Source organism: Schistocerca gregaria, chromosome 3, assembly GCF_023897955.1.
Source record: "Schistocerca gregaria isolate iqSchGreg1 chromosome 3, iqSchGreg1.2, whole genome shotgun sequence".
NCBI lineage: Eukaryota > Metazoa > Arthropoda > Insecta > Orthoptera > Acrididae > Schistocerca > Schistocerca gregaria.
This window is the reverse complement of record NC_064922.1, coordinates 176,722,757-176,732,850: the sequence shown is the minus strand read 5'-3', so window position 1 is coordinate 176,732,850 and position 10,094 is coordinate 176,722,757. Positions and strand designations below refer to the sequence as shown.

General features: G+C 37.0%; 1 non-coding gene across 1 annotated transcript; it reads left to right on the top strand.

The window, feature by feature from the left end:
• The first annotated feature begins 4,953 nt into the window (after nucleotides 1–4,953).
• On the top strand, nucleotides 4,954–5,116 carry LOC126356816 (U1 spliceosomal RNA). The gene has a single exon (XR_007565840.1). It is a non-coding gene; the product is annotated as a U1 spliceosomal RNA (small nuclear RNA).
• Nucleotides 5,117–10,094: the final 4,978 nt, after the last annotated feature.

The window sequence follows — 10,094 nt, the reverse complement described above, 5'->3', positions numbered from 1 at the left end:
ACCATCATACAGTATGAGGATTGAATCGTCGTCAGGTGAAAATAAAGAAGGAAACTTTGATAGATTTAGGGCAAATTCTTTAATGAGCTGGGGTAATCTCTCTCACACACTCCTGGGCAGCTATATTGTGCTGGCTGAACACACAATGTGGAAATTTAGGTAATTATGTATCATCACACTTAACATGCCTTTTACTTATTTGGTCTCAAGTGGTGTAGGACGTGAACCAAACAAATTATCTGAGTAATAAAGTGTCATAATTCTGCAGCACATATTAATTACATAATCCTTTTTTTATAATATTGGCCTTGATGTTTACAGCATGGTTCCATCAAATTGAGGAGTGTCGTCCTAAAATGGCAATCATCATAATGCTGCATGGTTCGTAAGAAACATCATTTTTCGCCCTTAGCTGCTCTGTCTTATCGCCACTACACAAAACTATTAAGATATGTTTCATTTCATTTCCATTTCTCATTATTAAACCAGTGTTAGGAAATAAATTTGCCACATTATGCGTCCCACAAGCACCCCAGTACCTAGCTTCAGAGATTAAAAACCTGTCATGCCATCATAATCTAAACACGAGGTCACTCTTATCTGGTATCCTAACTGTGCCCACTCACAAAACAAAAACTTTTGCAAACTCCTTCTCAGTTGCCGCTGTCCGCCTCTGGAACAAACTGCCCCTTACCTTGAGGAAAATTCAATCTCCTGTTGCTTTTAAGAAGAAGTTGAAGCATTTCCTACTATCATCCGCATAAAATTCTCCACAAAATTAATGTGCAAGGCCAATCCTCTCATCTGTCAAATAGCAAAACTAGCGTCTCCTATCTTGCTCCTGAGATGCCTTCCTCTTCATCTATCTCTGTTAGCCACGCAGTCCTCTTTTGCTTTATATTTTCCTCTCTATTCTTCTCCTCCCTTCACCATGAGTCTCCCTCATACTCCCTGCTGCCAGCACTCCTATCTAAAATCTATCTCTTCAATAGTGTATTTTTCGAGGTGTAACTTTCTAATTGTTTATCTCACTTTTTGTATTAGATGTAGTTTAACATGCCTACTAAAACATATGACTGTAAAATAAGTAGAATGCCTGGTTAGATGTAAGAGAGGGCCTGATGGCCCTAATCTTACCAGTTTAAATAAATAAATAAAATAAATTAATTAATAGCCACCAATAGATCTCCATAGAACATGACATTAACGGCCATAGAGCTAAGACTCGTTGCAAAGTTGCCTTGTTTTGAGCCCTCCCATCCCTGCCTTCCACTCGCTCATCCTACCATTCCACATCATAATATCATCATGAGTCAGCCGGTTGCCCACTGCTCAGTGTGAGAGTGAACTACCTCACAAGGGTAGATCTAGAATACACGATTTAATCGACTTATTGTACATTTGCACTGAGCAACCTTCTTTCTACTATGAATACTTTTACAGTTTTGATGGTTAAGTAGCTCCTACACACCAAAAACTGTTTTCAGTCTCTAATCCTTTGTCAACCAATGTCCAGATCTAGTACACCACTGTGTCTTTCCTGCTGAGAAACTGTATACTGCTCATTCTTCATCAAACCTTCTGAACTTGCGAAACAAAAAGAAGATATACTCATGTATTCTCATGTTCTACCATTAATGTCTTCAAGTCTTAAAAGTTTACTCCAAGTTGCAATCCATTTGAGACCAAGAATTCTGAAGAAACTTCGTCCAACACACGATTAACTTGCTGAACAAATTCCTGTGGTGGGATAAATGTCTGTAATTGTCCATGCCATTAAGTATATCTATATTAGGTACAAGGCATCAGGCCTGTTTTGTTATACATAGGGTAAATGGCGAATTAAGATGAGTAATTCTTCTCTGATTGCTGATGGCTTCTCTTTGGGCAATTCCAACTAGTATAGACTTAAATATCTTTGTAAAATACTCTTGAGTTAAAAGGGTGTACACGGTTACGTGTGCTCCAAAAAAAGCAATTTACAAAATTTGTCCCAAATAATTCCTCATTTCTTTAGCCTTACACAAGTGAAGATGACAAGATAAAATCCTCCTGTCTCTTACAGAGAAATATGTATGTTGGTGTGTGTGGGCTGAACACTCCACACACACCTCATCATGTAGTTCCTAACTTAACTGTCAGTTTCACTTGTGTGGATGGTTTCACACGATTGAGTCATTAAATTGCAAAATTTGGAAGACTTGTCAGGAGTCTGCTTTTCTGGGAGAAGAATAGTGCAAATATAAACCTATGATTCTGTGACTACTTTCAGCAATGGAATCAATGGCAAATTAAAAGTAACTAACAGACTTAAAATACCTGTGGACCAAAATACGATACAGTTTTTTAAAAGGGAATACGTGTGATGGTTAAACTCACCAAAAAAGAGAAAAAGATGTTCAGAATGATTCACCAAGGAGGCAAGGAAAATGGGAAAGAAACTGAAAGCACAGAATGAAGCAAAGAATCAATAAGTTCATGGAATATAATATTAACCAGGGAATTTTACTTCATAGATGACATCATAGGGTACACTAAAGCATTTTACAAACTTTAACGCTGTTCTTATCATATCCCGTATTTACAAATTGGACTCTGTGATTAATTTCTGTCTAATGCATGAATCTTCTAATAATTTTCAGAGGATATTCTACTTATGATGGTCTACAACACACATCACAATTTCTGTTGAAGACTGAAAAATTTTAAGTTATAAATTTTTCATCATGTAGAAATGGTACAGAAAGGGTTTAAGTAACTCAACTCATTATAGATCAGTTTCTAAAAAACAAAAGTGGTTCAAATGGCTCTGAGCACTATGGGACTTAACATCTATGGTCATCAGTCCCCTAGAACTTAGAACTACTTAAACCTAACTAACCTAAGGACATTCACACACATCCATGCCCAAGGCAGGATTCGAAACTGCAACCATAGCCGTCATGCGGTTCCAGACTGATGCGCCTAGAACCGCAAGTCCACACCAGCCGGCGATCCGTTTCTACATGGAGTGTAGTGACGACCTAGTGAATATTCTATTAATGTTTTATAACAATGAAATCCAATTTTAATAAACACAAAAACTGTATTTCTTCTGCGTTTGTCAAGAAAACCATGAAAATCAACATCTTAGCATGGTGATTATTACTTGTTATTTAAGATATTTGCAAACTACTTATTTACACAAGTGGATGTCTTCCTCGCTTCCTGTATGCATATTACTTCATGCAACTACCTCTCACATTTTCTGAGGAATAAAGCTAGAATGTACCATAACTTTACTGTGTCATAATTGCACCTACCCTCTTAAAAAGATTACTGGTGATGGGCACCTCATTACATAAAACAAATTAAACACCACCTTGGAAGGTCTAGGATCATCTAAATCTCTGTGAAGAGAAGAAATCCATATACACACATAAAATTATTAGTTTCTGGGTTAGCTAATTTAATCAGTAATATACCCAGGTTGTTTCACTTCCTGAAGAGGCAGTGGGAAGGAGGTGACATGTTAAAATATTGGAATTGACTTTGTCAGTGTAGGACGTTTTCGACTAGAATCAACGAACCACAGGATAATTCTTATTAATTAGTGCAATGTGAACACATGGTCATCATATTTATCCTACAGTCAACCTTGCTTGCTCTAAACTGAAATGCCCCTATTGTTTATTTATTGTTTTCTCTAGGAAAGGAAACTAAATTGTACATTTTATAATTAATTTTAGTTTTACATTAATATAGTTGTGAACATGAAAATGAATATACTATGTAATTTCTATACTGTTAAGTTTTATATAAATGAAATTGTCTTTACTTTTCTTCACAGATTTGGAGTATAGAAATAATCGTTTCATAAGAGGTAGTTGGCTGGTTTATCTCTTAAGGATGTTTATGTCTTAAAGTATCTTACTTCTTACATATGGAACCATACTACAGAACACTGAAACTCCTAACATCTCAGTTTTGTTCCGTATATACACTTATTTTATTGCAATAGCGTATGGTAAGGTAAACCTTAATTGTATGCAAGATAATTTTTCTGTTCATCAACACATCGACAGTGCAAACACTCGCAGTAGGCTACAAACATACATACAGTAAATATGTAATAAGAACACGTCCAAAGAGACATTCTTTTCGCAAATAAATTCTAAATATTGACAAGGTCGACTTTCACGGGATGATTGTGAACAACAGAAAATTGACACATAACTCTTTTCCGCGTATTGCTGCAAATGTTAGTCAAAGTTTTCTACATATTAACATACCAAATGTGACAAGTTTTCGAGAAAATTTTCCGTTCTTATCCGAGCAGTGCATTGCCTTTCGCCATCGATCAGCGTGATTGGTTGACAGGAGCAGTTGTCTCAACAGAATTTTAAGAAATATCCGAAAGAATTACTCTTTGCACGCTACTACCATTAAAGTTTGTGCCAACTTGTGCCCTTTTAGTCGCAAAACTAAAAGGAAACGATGTGGAATACGACGCTGTGTCATACAGAAAGGACAGGTACAATCTATTTGTTATACACAGCAATAAAGAACGCCTCATTTACTTTCTAAGAAAGGACCACAATGTGTCTGGCTTGGCGAAGACAGAACTCTAACCTAACTGGGCCCACAATGCACGCTGGGAGCAGCTCATATCTGATGCGCGCGCATCCCTCGGTATGGGAGCCATCTGCTGTCGCTGAATGGAACTACGCGGCCCAATTAGACCAAACAGCTACGGCCTGTGTAAGCGCCGTTTCGTCAAATGCCGTCTTTAAGAGCTTTGATGACGCCACTGAAAATATGGGAGAGTTTAGTGGCAAAATATAAGCAGTTTACTAGCGTTTTGGGCTCGATGTATTGCACAACTGCCCACACATAACGTGTGCAGTGATATGCACTCGAGTGTTGTAATGCGCTCTGTATGACATAAAGGAGCGAGTTTCTGCGCGCAAAAGCATACTTACCTGGCACAGGGGATACCGTGATCATGAAGGCGGTTCCTCCAGGACGAGGCTCTTCCATTGCACTTCGGTTGGGCTGACCCCTGCGATTACCCCTAATGTGGGTAACTCGGGTGCATAATTTTTGGTAGTCGGGACTGCGTTCGCGCAGACCCGGTCTAATATCAAATAAACATAGTTAATGCATATTATAGAAGACCTACGATGGAATGTAACAACACTTTTACAACCTCCCATATAGTGCGGAAGCTGAGTCGAAGATACACACAACAAAAAGATTTTCACCCATAAAGATAGTTTTATTAACATAGTTGTATTATAAGGAACAGACTACAAAATGCTCTCCTTCTTGTCCAGATGTAAGAATCTCCCTTATCTTTCGCTCACTTGTAATGTCTTCATCGATTTGAAGATACTTCACGACAGTATGCATGTAATAGTGTTCATGTAACAGTGAGACAAATTACATATAAAGCTTTTTTATAGTTCCACTAAACAATGTTGCTGCCATGTCAGTGCATTTATACAGCTCGCAGAAGTAATATTAATCAGGTCATAAATCATCTATATCATGTCACCTTCTTGTTGTGGTGGTCCTGTACATTTCACAACGCCTGACATACACATCATCAACATGACGATTATTCGATATGTGTTCTACAGTGAGCCTTCAGAATCGTCGGTGTGACTATTCTAACATCCTATTCTGTACAATAATGAAGCCTTTCAAGGGCAAACGTCAGTCTCGAAGAAACAACCTTTGAGTTTTCATGTAAGCAGCATGCAAAGAGTTCATTTGTCCACTTATTTACAGTGGTGGATAACCTTATCTAATTCAGCATTACATCGACCAAATACTACAGTTCTATGAAGACTTGACATACTGACAAGAAAAAAAAGCCCTGACAACTGAATCATAACCATCTCCCAGTTCATCAAAGGCTTATGACACACACACACACACACACACACACACACACACAGAGTGACTCTTACTAATTATTACATAGTGTGTATCCTTCCAATGCTCTGTAAATCCAGCCACTTTTACTAATATTGTTCTGTAATGTGTATTCTTCCACTCTTTTGTAAATCAAGCTACATTTACTCTGTATACATTATTCAATCTTGGATGCAGAACAAGAAACTGCAAATGACTTGTTTCTCTTGAATTATTATGGTACCACAAACATTTTTTATTTGTCTGTAAATGTTAGTTTAAATAATTTAGGAGTAAAGAAGATAAACCATCATACAGTATGAGGATTGAATCGTCGTCAGGTGAAAATAAAGAAGGAAACTTTGATAGATTTAGGGCAAATTCTTTAATGAGCTGGGGTAATCTCTCTCACACACTCCTGGGCAGCTATATTGTGCTGGCTGAACACACAATGTGGAAATTTAGGTAATTATGTATCATCACACTTAACATGCCTTTTACTTATTTGGTCTCAAGTGGTGTAGGACGTGAACCAAACAAATTATCTGAGTAATAAAGTGTCATAATTCTGCAGCACATATTAATTACATAATCCTTTTTTTATAATATTGGCCTTGATGTTTACAGCATGGTTCCATCAAATTGAGGAGTGTCGTCCTAAAATGGCAATCATCATAATGCTGCATGGTTCGTAAGAAACATCATTTTTCGCCCTTAGCTGCTCTGTCTTATCGCCACTACACAAAACTATTAAGATATGTTTCATTTCATTTCCATTTCTCATTATTAAACCAGTGTTAGGAAATAAATTTGCCACATTATGCGTCCCACAAGCACCCCAGTACCTAGCTTCAGAGATTAAAAACCTGTCATGCCATCATAATCTAAACACGAGGTCACTCTTATCTGGTATCCTAACTGTGCCCACTCACAAAACAAAAACTTTTGCAAACTCCTTCTCAGTTGCCGCTGTCCGCCTCTGGAACAAACTGCCCCTTACCTTGAGGAAAATTCAATCTCCTGTTGCTTTTAAGAAGAAGTTGAAGCATTTCCTACTATCATCCGCATAAAATTCTCCACAAAATTAATGTGCAAGGCCAATCCTCTCATCTGTCAAATAGCAAAACTAGCGTCTCCTATCTTGCTCCTGAGATGCCTTCCTCTTCATCTATCTCTGTTAGCCACGCAGTCCTCTTTTGCTTTATATTTTCCTCTCTATTCTTCTCCTCCCTTCACCATGAGTCTCCCTCATACTCCCTGCTGCCAGCACTCCTATCTAAAATCTATCTCTTCAATAGTGTATTTTTCGAGGTGTAACTTTCTAATTGTTTATCTCACTTTTTGTATTAGATGTAGTTTAACATGCCTACTAAAACATATGACTGTAAAATAAGTAGAATGCCTGGTTAGATGTAAGAGAGGGCCTGATGGCCCTAATCTTACCAGTTTAAATAAATAAATAAAATAAATTAATTAATAGCCACCAATAGATCTCCATAGAACATGACATTAACGGCCATAGAGCTAAGACTCGTTGCAAAGTTGCCTTGTTTTGAGCCCTCCCATCCCTGCCTTCCACTCGCTCATCCTACCATTCCACATCATAATATCATCATGAGTCAGCCGGTTGCCCACTGCTCAGTGTGAGAGTGAACTACCTCACAAGGGTAGATCTAGAATACACGATTTAATCGACTTATTGTACATTTGCACTGAGCAACCTTCTTTCTACTATGAATACTTTTACAGTTTTGATGGTTAAGTAGCTCCTACACACCAAAAACTGTTTTCAGTCTCTAATCCTTTGTCAACCAATGTCCAGATCTAGTACACCACTGTGTCTTTCCTGCTGAGAAACTGTATACTGCTCATTCTTCATCAAACCTTCTGAACTTGCGAAACAAAAAGAAGATATACTCATGTATTCTCATGTTCTACCATTAATGTCTTCAAGTCTTAAAAGTTTACTCCAAGTTGCAATCCATTTGAGACCAAGAATTCTGAAGAAACTTCGTCCAACACACGATTAACTTGCTGAACAAATTCCTGTGGTGGGATAAATGTCTGTAATTGTCCATGCCATTAAGTATATCTATATTAGGTACAAGGCATCAGGCCTGTTTTGTTATACATAGGGTAAATGGCGAATTAAGATGAGTAATTCTTCTCTGATTGCTGATGGCTTCTCTTTGGGCAATTCCAACTAGTATAGACTTAAATATCTTTGTAAAATACTCTTGAGTTAAAAGGGTGTACACGGTTACGTGTGCTCCAAAAAAAGCAATTTACAAAATTTGTCCCAAATAATTCCTCATTTCTTTAGCCTTACACAAGTGAAGATGACAAGATAAAATCCTCCTGTCTCTTACAGAGAAATATGTATGTTGGTGTGTGTGGGCTGAACACTCCACACACACCTCATCATGTAGTTCCTAACTTAACTGTCAGTTTCACTTGTGTGGATGGTTTCACACGATTGAGTCATTAAATTGCAAAATTTGGAAGACTTGTCAGGAGTCTGCTTTTCTGGGAGAAGAATAGTGCAAATATAAACCTATGATTCTGTGACTACTTTCAGCAATGGAATCAATGGCAAATTAAAAGTAACTAACAGACTTAAAATACCTGTGGACCAAAATACGATACAGTTTTTTAAAAGGGAATACGTGTGATGGTTAAACTCACCAAAAAAGAGAAAAAGATGTTCAGAATGATTCACCAAGGAGGCAAGGAAAATGGGAAAGAAACTGAAAGCACAGAATGAAGCAAAGAATCAATAAGTTCATGGAATATAATATTAACCAGGGAATTTTACTTCATAGATGACATCATAGGGTACACTAAAGCATTTTACAAACTTTAACGCTGTTCTTATCATATCCCGTATTTACAAATTGGACTCTGTGATTAATTTCTGTCTAATGCATGAATCTTCTAATAATTTTCAGAGGATATTCTACTTATGATGGTCTACAACACACATCACAATTTCTGTTGAAGACTGAAAAATTTTAAGTTATAAATTTTTCATCATGTAGAAATGGTACAGAAAGGGTTTAAGTAACTCAACTCATTATAGATCAGTTTCTAAAAAACAAAAGTGGTTCAAATGGCTCTGAGCACTATGGGACTTAACATCTATGGTCATCAGTCCCCTAGAACTTAGAACTACTTAAACCTAACTAACCTAAGGACATTCACACACATCCATGCCCAAGGCAGGATTCGAAACTGCAACCATAGCCGTCATGCGGTTCCAGACTGATGCGCCTAGAACCGCAAGTCCACACCAGCCGGCGATCCGTTTCTACATGGAGTGTAGTGACGACCTAGTGAATATTCTATTAATGTTTTATAACAATGAAATCCAATTTTAATAAACACAAAAACTGTATTTCTTCTGCGTTTGTCAAGAAAACCATGAAAATCAACATCTTAGCATGGTGATTATTACTTGTTATTTAAGATATTTGCAAACTACTTATTTACACAAGTGGATGTCTTCCTCGCTTCCTGTATGCATATTACTTCATGCAACTACCTCTCACATTTTCTGAGGAATAAAGCTAGAATGTACCATAACTTTACTGTGTCATAATTGCACCTACCCTCTTAAAAAGATTACTGGTGATGGGCACCTCATTACATAAAACAAATTAAACACCACCTTGGAAGGTCTAGGATCATCTAAATCTCTGTGAAGAGAAGAAATCCATATACACACATAAAATTATTAGTTTCTGGGTTAGCTAATTTAATCAGTAATATACCCAGGTTGTTTCACTTCCTGAAGAGGCAGTGGGAAGGAGGTGACATGTTAAAATATTGGAATTGACTTTGTCAGTGTAGGACGTTTTCGACTAGAATCAACGAACCACAGGATAATTCTTATTAATTAGTGCAATGTGAACACATGGTCATCATATTTATCCTACAGTCAACCTTGCTTGCTCTAAACTGAAATGCCCCTATTGTTTATTTATTGTTTTCTCTAGGAAAGGAAACTAAATTGTACATTTTATAATTAATTTTAGTTTTACATTAATATAGTTGTGAACATGAAAATGAATATACTATGTAATTTCTATACTGTTAAGTTTTATATAAATGAAATTGTCTTTACTTTTCTTCACAGATTTGGAGTATAGAAATAATCGTTTCATAAGAGGTAGTTGGCTGGTTTATCTCTTAAGGAT